At 38.9% G+C, this 13,142-nt stretch overlaps 1 pseudogene; it reads left to right on the top strand.

The window, feature by feature from the left end:
- Window positions 1–254: 254 nt before the first annotated feature.
- On the top strand, window positions 255–1,101 carry LOC138054560 (uncharacterized; annotated as a pseudogene).
- The last annotated feature ends 12,041 nt before the right edge of the window (window positions 1,102–13,142 follow it).

Raw genomic sequence — 13,142 nt, 5'->3', positions numbered from 1 at the left:
ATTCTGTTCGTGACCTTTATGACTTTGTCTGCGCGTTTATCCGAGACCTAACAAAATTTACACAAATTGTATACTACTTTATGATAATTTGTTTTGCCAACAATTATCTTTGAAGGAGATGTCCAACGTGTCACTGCAAAAAGTCATTGAGAGAAGGGAGTTTCTTCACCAAATTTCCAAGAATCCCATTAGGAAAACTCCTAATTACAGTATATCTTTGGGCTCTACGCGAGCTGGGAAGTGCAGCCTCTCGGATGGTTGGACTAACAAAGAACACGGTTGGAAAAATGTGTGCGGTACTAAGGCATTACTGCAAGAGAGATCTCGAGGACAGGCCAATAATCCCATTCGGTGGCAATGTGCATGTTGTGAAGTGCGACAAAAGCCAATTCAAGCACAAGTCCAAAGTAAGTCGAGATATAAAATCACATTTTAAATGTATCACTCAGTAAGAATTGCGTTCTCGAATGATTTCTATCTTGGCACCAACTTGAGATAATTATGTGCAACATATTAAACATATTAAACGCATTCCTTACATTTATAGTTGTTAAAATAAATAACATAGCAGTCACTTTGGCCTACTGGCACGTGTTTGCTGATTTGTTAATTATAAAATACTGTCTGCTTGATTTTATTATTCATTGTGCAGTACCAACGAGGACGGAGGGGAGAAATGACACTTGGGTATTTGGAGTAGTTTCAACCGAGCATAGCCCATTTTGGGGTTACTTTAAAGTGGTGTGGAGAAGAAACAGAGGAACACTTACCCAGATTCTACATAGAGTCCTCTTGCCTGGGTCACAAGTGCACACGGATGACTGAGCTGCATACAGGAACTTGCACCTGCATGTCCCTAATGTTACCCTTCACAGGACAGTCGTGCACCAGAATAACTTTGTAGACCCTTTGACAGGAATTCACACGCAAGAGTCGGAAGCAGCATGGGCAAGCCTTAAGTACCATGTTAAAAGAGAGAAAGGTATAAGGTTGGAGGACTTACAGGATTTCCTTGAAAAGCAAATGTGGCAAGACTGGAGAGGGTTGGATGCGGTTTTTGATAACGTAACTGCCATACTGTCTCACTACTATCCCTTGTAGTCACAGACCTTAACTGTTTGCAACATACTAGAAACAAGTATGTCCGGCATGGCTGCAAGTTTGAAACAAGTTCAAGCCTCGTAGAAAACCCAAAACAAAAAGGTTACATTTCTGAGGAGCTTCTTTATCAAATACCTATGCTATTTCTTGATTTTCATAACTTCCCAGGTTCAGTAATGTGCTGTTAAAAATGAGCAGCTGCTGTGCTTTTTTATTAGAGGATTTGCCTGTCGCAATTGTCAGTTCTGTTATTTCCAGCTGTTCAAGTAATTTCTACAAAAGGAAGTGCTAATTGGGGACAATGAAAGTAAATCAAGTCAAATGTCGGTTTTTGAGGAGAGGGGAAACCGGAGTACTCGGAGAAAACCTCTCGGTGCAGAGTAGAGAACGAACAAACTCAACCCACGTATGACACTGAGTCTGGGAATCGAACCCGGGCCACTTTGGTGGGAGGCGAGTGCTCTCACCACTGCACCACCCCTGATATATGTGAATGAAACATGAATGAAACGTGAATGAAACCCACTGTAATGATGTTGTCAAAAACGCAACCGAATTTTGGTTAAATATGCTGTAAACAGATATTTGCCAATTTTTATCAGAAATGCTTGATTCTTTGCAGAAAGAGGCTAGTACCTGTGCTTCCCAATGTGAGCATACCGGCTTTGTTACCATGGCAGAACCTCCCTGATATCAAAAGCAGGCCGTGCTTATTTGCTAATAATTACTGATCTTCATACAATAATATTGTTTTCTCTCAGCAATATATCGACGATTTCAGCCTGAGAAGAGATACATATTCAGGAAAACGGAGGCGGTCCTTTTTGTTATCAGGGAACTCATTACCGGGGGTAATCCTGAATGAGCTAAACCGCTAAATATTGCAGTGCGCTGACTGCACTGCAATATTTTTAATATTGCAGCTTGCTTGCGGCAATATTTTTAGTACTGCAGCTGGTCATGGCTTGATATAAACCGCTTTGGCAGTAATTCACCTCTGATTGTTATTGTTTTCGCCCAGCAATTTTTTTAGTTAAAAATTTCGGATGCCATCGTGTATTGCAGATCTCAACTTAGAAAGATTCCTAAAATAAAAAAATAGAGCACAATCAGCTCTGTTCAGGGAGACGTACTTGGACGCAAGTAATTGCACACCTCACATTGACAAAGTTTCTTACTTATATGAAATAACAATCTTTGTACTATTTGTACTAATTACGACTGACTGATTGTAATCTTCGTTCTACTTCTCAACTATTTTTTCCCCTAGTCCCATTTCTACTTTTTTATCAACATAACTTTTAATCAGGTTTTCCTATTTTTCTTTCGCATCAATTTCAACCTTCTTAGGAAGAAGATTTCACTTACTTTTCTCAGTAAATGTTGACGAGGTACATTTATACTCCCTAACTCCATCACATGATTTCTACAATAACTTGTTCTAGCACACCACCGTTGTACAATTGAGTGGCACAACTTTGCGGAAGTGAATGCTTTGTTAAATGCTCCTCAAATCCTGCTTTTCGCATGATATTCTTTACTATGTCCCCTAAAGTTTCATTTCCCATCGCATTATTATAATACCACAAATCCCCTTTTGGTTTTGGCAATGCCCGCAAATAATATGTGTTGTCATTGATTTGTTTTGGCACGGGAGACAAGTATTTCTTATACAGCTCAACTAGGCAACGCTCTACATTGGTCAAATTCTTGTATGCCCGAACAACTATTCTTTTGATACGCAAATGGCACAATAGCAGTTTTAGTAGTTTTACTAATATCTCCCATATACTGTAAGAATTCACGATCCATTCGTCCCGTTGAAAAGATAACTGTGAATTTTTAAATCTCAAATTCCTGTGTTCCTGCCCAGTCCTCAGAGCAAACTGAATGACAAAAACCCAGACCAAAGTATAGCAAAGTGGCTCCCCGTTCTTGCTGCCTAAGAACCCGTTTTCCCATACATAGTTTTCTTGTGTCTCCGTAATAAAAGTAGCCCTGTTTACAACTGCACCTATTCCTTGTCCGGCTATGTCTTTCATTTGAAAATTCAAAGCAGAATTCAAAATTTACATTTCGCTTACATTTCACACATAAAAACGTTTGAATGCTACCTATCATTTCATATAAAGTCTCCCCTCGATAGCTCAGTTTAACTACCGCCACATTTCTCTCATCCCTCCACTGATCAAAAACTTTCAACACCCAGGTCCATCAGGTCTATTTCAGACGACTTGCGCCCCACACCCAACTTTCTTCAAACGTCTTTCAACTTTCTTCAAACTTCTCGTACTGCATTATACCCTATAATGCTGTGAGCCTCAGTAAATGATCGTTGTCATAGCGATATGAATTCAAATGAGTGAGTGACAAATTGGCATATCTTGTAAAAAATCTATAATGGTCATTGACTTATCGATTAATTCACATCTGAGTGAGTGACAAATTTGCTTATTCTGACCCCTAACGATGGTCGTTTATACGCTTTGCGTATCTACGATTAAAAGAGGAAAATTAATTTTCGATCCCCTTCACTGATTTATGCACCTAATCGATTCCAGGCCCACCTCTTCCACCTGCCACCCAGGTTGTTTAACATGCTCTTTTCAAACACGCCTACTAGATCCATCAATTGTAGATTGGGAGTTATGAGACTAAATTTGGAAATGGATTCTCCATCTAAGAATGTTTTTGAACACGTAGAGTTTACCGAAAGTTTAGGAGTGGAATTTAGATGCGATATTTGGTTAGTATCCTTATGATAAACAACGATATGTGATTTCTTGCAAAACCGTGAATGCATTTCTTAATTAGCAAACTCTCATTCAATTACAGTGAGAATCCATTTCTGGATGCGCAGATTGTTACACCGTGTGGCCACAGTTTCTGCGGTTTCTGTGTTGAGGAGATGAAGGAGTCGACAAGGGCATCATCTTGCCAGTTGTGTAGGCAAACAGTCAATGCCATTTACCCTAATCGAAAGGCCAACAGCGTGCTGTCTACCTTGGAGGGTAGTTGTCGGTGGTGCAACATATCATTCCCTGTCAACACCGCCAAACAGCACGTTTGGCAGTGCAATTACCTTAAAGTCATATGCAATGCATGCAAGCAAAGGGTCAAATGCGGTGATGTTCTTCACGATAGTCTGCCCGCATAGAAAAACCGAGTGTGATTGTGGGCAATTGGTTTACCGTGGAGAAATAGAGGAACACAGGGGAGAACGCATGTCCTCTGAAGAAAGCGCCTTGTTCATTAAATTGCGGAGAACTAGTGAAGCGGTAAGTTTTTTTCATCTTGATATACCTTATTTAATGCATATATCTCTGTAAGGATTGCCGGCAAAGGACAAAAAAACGAAGAATATTATATTTTCCAAGCCTGTGTTAATAGTTCACAGCTCACCACATGATGAGAGAAATGACGTGGCTCTCACTAATTTTACAATGATCAGTGTGAATTTCTTCAAACATAAACCCAAGACACGGTCTAAACCATTCCCTTTCAGTGACAAGTAAGGTAAAAAAAAGGAAGCTAAAAACGTTCTCCACCACATAAGAGAGTTTCAAACGCTTATGAACTTCAACAAGTCACGTATCTTCAGTTGCCGCTGAGTGCACTTCCGGTTAAACGCGAGGGTTTAGATGTTTTTTAACTTTTTTTCAAATTTTGATGACGGCTGCGTATATTATAAACCTTTGTCTCTCGCAAAATGTTCTGAACGTGGTGGGCAAGGATATTAATCATTGCCTCTTGATAATTGATATTGTCATTGCTCGGATTCATAGGTTCGCGCTGTAAAGTAGTTGCAAATAAAAACAACCTTTTGGAAAGTCTGATTATTCCTCACTCTTTTATTCTCTTAGTCAACCGATGTAGATTGTCATATTTCAGAACAAACTGCATTTAAGAAAAGCCAATACAGACCTTTTATTATTGCACGAGATATATCAAGAAGTTGTGCCGACTTCCTGTTACGGTAAAAGGCAGCACGTGACAATTTTGCCCTTCACTGAGATGAACTTATTTCGACTTTCAAACATTGGGTTTGCTTTCATCATAACCATTATAGGATCATGATATTAGAAAATGTTACCAGATGTTAATTGTTAAAAGGCCTCCCTTCGTCAGACCAAAAAATGTTGTCGGAACTGCAAATAAAACTGCTACTACCGGTATATCTATATTGGTAATAGTTGACACCATCGCTTCCCCTGCTGTCAAGGACGTTCGCACCCAAAATGTTCCCATGTACAGATTTTTTTTAAAACTTGCCAAGCAAAAAAGTCATGATCTACTTTTGCCAAAAAGGGAAAAAAAATGTGTCTCGTTTTCGAGATAAGGTGCATTTTTAGAAGCTTGCATTATTTTAAAATGATCTTAGCTTACAACTGACAGCAACAAAAAAAGCCTAGATGAGTGAAATCTAGATCAAGTAAACGTACTCAATTCAACATAACTAAATTAACTTTTGCAGCTGATGTCTTTTTCTGAGGTGAAGTAGACCTTAAAAAGCGATACACATTAGTCAATGAAAGAAAACTTCGGTCGCACGAGAGCATAAAAGGCGAAATAGTTGTAACTTCTTACATACAGAGTTTTTTCTTTTTTTGTTAAAATTGACAAAGTCAGGAAAGGAAGTGATTTACGGAAAGAAAAATGGGGATCACCGAATATTCAAGAGAGTAAAATCGCTGCGAAGTTCTCAAAGCGATTGTATATTCTCACTGGCACGTCCTTGTGTGACATTCCCGAGATGACCTGGGTCCACAACTATCCCTTTGCCCGAGCAAGGATCAGACTCTAGCTCGATGCCATGCCTGTTTTGTTTTGGTGGTCTGCGATGCACCATGTGTGCTTGACATGCGCGCGAACATCCTTAAGAAACACAATTTCAATCTGTCCAGGTCCCAGATAGAGGAATGGGTGTCTTTAAAAGGTTTAGCATAAGGTCATTGATTTTGAAGTGAGGATATACAGTAATAAATCAGTGCTGAATATGAAAAAGGCTTGGCGTAATTAAAGCTTTGGTCTTTTCATAATTTAATGTTTTGAAAACTAAGACCAATCACTTGATATTTAGCACAATTGACATATATCCTATTTCTAATGAATCAATGTTACTTGACAATAAAATACACCAATTAACTAGATTAATCTCTGATTCATAAAGTGCGTTCGACACTGAGTCGCTTAGCCTGTTTGTTTCCCTAGGGTTCCAAGCTAGAAAAATAAGAATATGACAATAAAAGAGACTGTCATCAATACGCGTGCAAGAATCCACGCAAGGGAGCCCCTGTAAACAACAAAATTAATTTTTTGGGAAGCTTTTTTGGTTTTCCATGGAAAGAAATTTGTCACCCAATCTGAACAAAATTAGAACGCGTTCTCCTGCGATCGAACGTAATTAATACTTCACTTCTCTCAAAGGGATTGGTTGCCGTCTCACAGCTTGCTTTGCCCTAATGTTGCTGTGATGTGTCCGATAGTTGGCTGTGGTCAAATTATACGGAGACACGAGAGGGAAGAGCATAACCAGGAAAAGATAGCCCTGCATTTTCGCCCTGCATTTGTGGAGAGCAAACAAAGTAAGTTACGAATACCCCAAGATATTAGATATTCTTTACTATGTTCATTATGTCACTGAGTCGACACTGAGTGTTCCAGAGTAATTAACGACAACGTGTAACAGCTTTCGATGTCCCGTTTTTCAGGTTTCAATCAATCAAATGAATTTTATACCATGTTCTCTTTGCCATTTTACCACATTATTTGATGTCAAGCTCCCAACACACAAATTAACAAAAGATATATGTGATCGGTTGTAGGGAATGTTGGATGTGGTTCCCTTCCGCGTTGGCGGAAAAACAGCAGTCATGCATTGGAGACTAGGAGAGGTGTCTGTCATTGTGGAAACGTTTGCCTTGGCATCCCCTGTATTTGAAAGGTTTGGTAGAAGGTGGAAGATGATGTTCCAGGATCGCACTATACGTTTGGTCTACAGTCAAGGCCTGGAGAAAATCGCAGTAATCTTACGGCAAGTATTGACATAGAGCATACCTATGTCATGAAAGAAAAAAATCTTGAATCACTGCGCAATTCTCTAGGTTAGGTGATACATCCGAATTTTAAAATATCTATTGAAAGATGAACACTTGCGAGGAGACCCAACCAAATGATCGCTTTCCCTCAACAACTCAGCAGTATTTTGGTGCCAATAGACAATATTTGTATTTTCAGTATAGGACTGAAACTTAGCTTGGAGGCTAATGCGGGGGATTTTCAGATGTGTCCCTAAGAATTGAAGAGTGAGACATACATGTTGCGCTCTTCCCTTTTAATTAAATGCACAGATATGAAATCATTATGACATTGAGAAGTTTACAACAGTATATGAAATTCACTTCTGTTTTTGCGAATTGTTCGATATAGGTTTGTTTTGAAGACAAGAGATGGTTGTACGGAGGTGTACAGAGACAGATGTCAGACGGCATCCTTCTGCAAGAAGGCGAGTATACTCAGGTAACAACGAGATCTGCTACCCCTCAGGAGTCAGTGACAGTAAGAACCGAAGTGGTAGAACGAAATGATAGGTAGGTATATCCCGTACAGATTGTAACCTCTTTATTGTGAAATAACATGACTATCATGGACAGAAGTGAAAATGATAATAACTTCCAGATTGGCCGTTATTATAATAGAAACTCGTCTAGTATAAAGACGGACACGAGACGCATTATGCGTCGATGCGTGCACCGAAAACGCGCATGCGGAGCACCATCGGTAAGAACATATGGTAAACTGTCTCCGCTTGTGCATATGGCCACCCTTCAATGTATACCAATGTGGAAGCCGGATTTTTTTAAGGGGGACAACTTAAATATTAGACTTTCATATAATTATTATTATGATTCATTGGCACCGGTCAAAACAAGGTTGCCGCTAACCTATATCGCGGGCCCAAGTTTAAAGCTCATAGAGGTCAGCTTTTTTTTAAAAGTTGACTGTTAACAAGCACCAGACGGATAACATGCATATGAGAGACACATAATTCGTCTGGAAGAATTACGCGTCTCCAGTAGAAAAACGGTCAATTGCCAGTTTTAAGCCAGACGACAACGAAAATAGGTTTTGATAAAAGATATTAGTGCTTCAATGGCTCATCCTGTGAGGTGATTGTTTATAACTTGTTTGCATCTGATGTTGACTCTTTTCACATGTTTTATTGACACACAGACGCTGATGTTGATGTTACATGAAGAATCCTTCAGAAAGGGGCATTCTCTTTGCCGCTCAACAAAGCACACTTATCAATTTTATTACGATATAGCTCCATACCATTTTATCATTTTAAATCACTTTTTTTTTCAAAATAAAAGAAAACAAAGAAAGCTGACAGAACGCTGGTTTGGATGAAGAAATAAACAAGTCGCTGTGCATAATCTTAAATTCAGAATATAGGAAAGAAGTAGTTTTAGTGTGTTTATTTGCGCAATTCGAATAATTGTCTTGAAGCCTAAAAATTAAGTAGAACGTATGTTGAAGACTTCCAAGGCAGGCCTTAAATGCACAAAAAACTGCGATAGAGAGTTTTGTTTTACTTGGTTCACTCTTTGAGAAAAATTGTTTCGGATAATTGTTCTTGGCAAGGATATGTAAGACACTTATTTTCAAACATCTGTACCTAAAATTGCATCGTCGTCTTAACTACAATCGGCGACAAAATTAGTTGAGACAGTTACTAACAGAGCACACTGGCAACGACACATTCATTGTTTGCGAAGAAAACTTGTCCAGAAAGTACGTTTCCGGGATACCCCTCCCTCCCCCACCCTAATCAATGTTGTACCGCTGTCGACAAGGCTCGTAGAAAACAGAAAAACACAACATTGTCCCGGGGGTGCGGGGGAGGGGGCCATTTGCGCCGCCGAGCTTGCAATCGACTCTAAAGGATAAGAGTGTCTCAACAATTTTGTCGCCGATTGTCTGTATGAAAAAACTTTGTATGAAGTGTCATGACGACTTCTGATAAGCGTTTTTTTGCATTAATATATGAAATATACACATTTCAATAGCGTTTATGCGTTTTCATGTCATATAGGAATCAAAACATATATTAAATCACCTTTTTCTTTACTACGGTGACGTAGCAGTCACTGGTATGATTGCAGACATTTCAGTGTCGAACATAGTTTTCACACAGAACATTTCTAACGAGGTAAGGGCATGTATACGCTTGCCATAAGGGCATGTATACGCTTGCCATCTATTTGCGAAGGGCGGAAAGTGAATGATATTGTCAGGGAAAGTGATATCTCACGGGCTTCGATATACCGCATTCTAAAAAAGAGAAATTTTAACGCAAGTAATCACTACCGAGAACGTCAATTACAACGGCCAAAATGTAGATGTCGAACGCGCAGCGAAGTTAAGTTCACGCCACAAACGCTTATTATTGAGAGAAAGGACATCGTACTAAATAATGACAATTTCAAGACGATTTGTGCAGTGTTTTGGATTTGACATACCTTAAAATAAAGTGATACTTTCGGAACATTGCGTGACGTTTAGCATTCCCTTTTGAAATTCACCATACATAATCCATTTCAACTTGTTACAAGGGATATGACCCATAAAAAAGAGGGAAATATAAATAGCAAAGACAGTTTATAACTCCTGGGACAAAAAAAGAGCAGCAAACAGTGCCGTACTCTGATTTTAGGAACTCCGCGGAGGAGTGGCCACGAGTAACCACGAGTAACCATAATTAACAAGTAGAATAATTACATTATCTTTTTATAATAATCTTGTGGTTACTCGTGGTAAATGAGAAAATATTGTTTCTTTACTCCCAAAAACATTCATTTCCCACCAAAACCAGCTCTGCAAAGCATCTGCGACAAGGTGGAAAGTCTTTTTGCACCGACACAGCAATTTGAGCGTGGAAAGTAAATGTGTTTTCCGGCTGTAACGTACAGCCACCATGTCTCTTTCGCGTTCATCTGCGACACCACTTCAACCAACAAAATCGGCTTCTTCTGATGAATTGGAGTTAGAGGCATAACCCTTTAACAAATCCATGCTTTAACGCTACTCACAAATAGCGTATTAAAGAAGGCAAAAGTGAACAGGTCCTTTGCACTTACGTCACAATCTTCGCTTCGCACAGGAAAACGCATTTTTCACACTCGAAAACGAGAATAATAAACTATCCGCAATTTTTTAGACCTGTAAAAAGTCTTTCACTCGTGTGGTCATATTGACGGAAAGACTGGACTATAGGTGCCCGTATAAAGGGTATAAAGGAAGTTTTCTGAAACAGACAATCGGCGACAAAATTAGTTGAGACAGATACTAACAGAGCACACTGGCAACGACACATTCATTGTTTGCGAAGAAAACTTGTCCAGAAAGTACGTTTCCGGGATACCCCTCCCTCCCCCACCCTAATCAATGTTGTACCGCTGTCGACAAGGCTCGTAGAAAACAGAAAAACACAACATTGTCCCGGGGGTGCGGGGGAGGGGGCCATTTGCGCCGCCGAGCTTGCAATCGACTCTAAAGGATAAGAGTGTCTCAACAATTTTGTCGCCGATTGTAGAAATGAGTAAGTAAACTGTGTCTGTGGTGTTCAGTGTTACCCCTGGACGTAAGGATTTACAGATTTTCAACCCTCGGATGTAAGGGTTTTTAACCCCCTGGACGTAATAAGTTAGGATCATGTAAGGATTTACAACCCCTGGATGTAAGGATTTCTAACCCCTGGACGTAGTAATTTGCAACCCATGGACGTAAGGATTTATAACCCCGTGCTTAAAAAACGTAAGGATTTACAACCCTTGGATGTAATGATTTACAATCCCCGGATGTAAGGATTTATAACCCCTGAACGTAAGGATTTAAGGATTTTCAATCCTCGGATGTGAGGATTTATAACCCCCGGGACGTAACAAGTTAGAATCTGTAAGCATTTACAACCCCTGGATGTAAGGATTTCTAACCCCTCAACGTATATCATTTATAACGTTTATAACTCCCTGAGCTTACGGACTTACAAGCAACGAACACAGGGCTTTAAAACCCCCTGGACGTAAGAATTTATAAACCCCTGGGCTTAAAGATTTGCCACCCCTGTAGATGAGAATTTAAAACCCCTGGACGTAAATATTTACAACCCCCGGATGTAAGGAATTACAACCTCTAAACGTAAGGATTTATTCAATCTCCCCTACGTTTTGTTCAGTGTAGTAATTGTTACCTTTTGTGTTTGAAGGTTTAGTGTGGTAAATTCTTTGGTGTTCTAGGGTTGTAAATACAACGAAACCTTTTAAGCTAACTATTGAATCCTCCTTTGTGGTAAATGGCTAGCCAGACTTGTTACCGCTTAAAGTGGTACTACGAGGAAAAACATATATATTTTTTTTCCTTTGGATTTCAAAATTATGTTAACTAAACACTAACTTACCAAAGTTTTAAGTTCTGATTTTAAAAAGACACCTATGGAATTTTCTTATTTATTGGTCCACTATTACTAACTTTAAAATCTCGAGAGAGCTGGGTCGAGGAGAAAATGATGTAAAAGACTCACTAGTTTAAGAATGCAATGCGTGTGTACTCAGGTAAATTAATATGCAGCACGGGAGTTTCGGGCTTTCAGACTTTTAAATCAGTGTTTTGCATATACAATAAATTGCGTTTACACGCTGAAATTTTAAGCTAGTGAGTAAATGACATCATTTTATCTAGATCCAACCCTCTGAGTTTTGAACGTGAGTAATGGCGGACCGTGAAATCAGAAACTTACACTCAGAATAAACTTTGAGTAAAACACTCAATGCTCAAACTTTTGCCAGTTAGATGTTAAGCGAACAAACTTTCAAAATCTGAAGAAAAAAAAGGAAATGATTTTTTGATCATAGTACCACTTTAAAAGTGAAATGTTTGGGACAATAACTGTTTGATTGCTCGATGAACTGATTGATTGATTGATTAGCAAGCTAATTTTCACACCATAAGTCTATCAGTTATAAATTCATTTTATCAACTAACTATCTGATTATCTAACTACAATTTTGAAGGAAAAAACAACAAAAGTAATGCTGTTTTGTTCTTTTTATCATTGTTCAAGCGTTGTTCGTGTGGTTCTTTTATTTATTTTTGGGTTTTTTTTTTTCGGATTTTTTGTTAAACTGAATTAAAAGTCTTAACACCCCTCGAAGACACACCTAATAGTCGAACAAAATACAGATCGGAAGTCTATCAATATAATGTATCCTTTCAGCGGCCAAAATGGCGCTCATTAGGGCAGAGCTGGTTTTAGCAGTTCTATTTTTGCTGTTAAGAAATGAGGCGTTCCTCGCTTCATGATAAACACCTGCTCGCCTTCTTTGAGTTTAACATGAGGGATGTTGTGAACATGGGGGCTCCCATCTTGATGTTCTACAACAAAGCTGTCAAATAGAAAAGATCGGTTAAGTCATACGTTTAGTTAATACGTAATACACTTTCTAAGCATGCTGCTCATACGTAAAGACAGATGACCCATATATTGGTCTATTTTATTTCAATTTACCTTTTCTTTAAGAATCATTTCACATAAATGAAATGATTGCAGAATTCATTATACTGTACGCTAATATTTGACTGCATGATAGCACCTGCTGAGCGTAAACAACGTTTGGCCACCTCCACCGACGGGTATTTTACTACTGAGGTGAAATTTTGATAAAATTACACCGCGAAATTTCAGTCGGAAAATTGTGATTGATTCTCCGCTGACAAGAATTGAAATTGTAGAGTACTCTGACTTGTCTCAGACTTCGTTTGCATAGAATCCACTATTTAACTCCTTTTGAAAGCTTACAATTATTCTAGTATGGAGCACCAAGTCACTCATTATATAATTTATTTTTCCTCTTTTGATTTAATCAAAGGAGGCATTCATTTCAACTCCTCAACAGTTCGCCACTCCATATGGCGAACTTAGGTAACTTAGGTAATGTTCTAAAGGACACAACGTCCTTTAGGGGTGTGGTGACCTCTAA

The sequence above is a fragment of the Montipora capricornis genome, chromosome 6 (assembly GCF_036669925.1).
Source record: "Montipora capricornis isolate CH-2021 chromosome 6, ASM3666992v2, whole genome shotgun sequence".
In the NCBI taxonomy this organism is placed as follows: Eukaryota; Metazoa; Cnidaria; class Anthozoa; order Scleractinia; family Acroporidae; genus Montipora; species Montipora capricornis.
The sequence above is the reverse complement of the archived record's forward strand: the minus strand, read 5'-3'. Positions and strand labels throughout refer to the sequence as shown.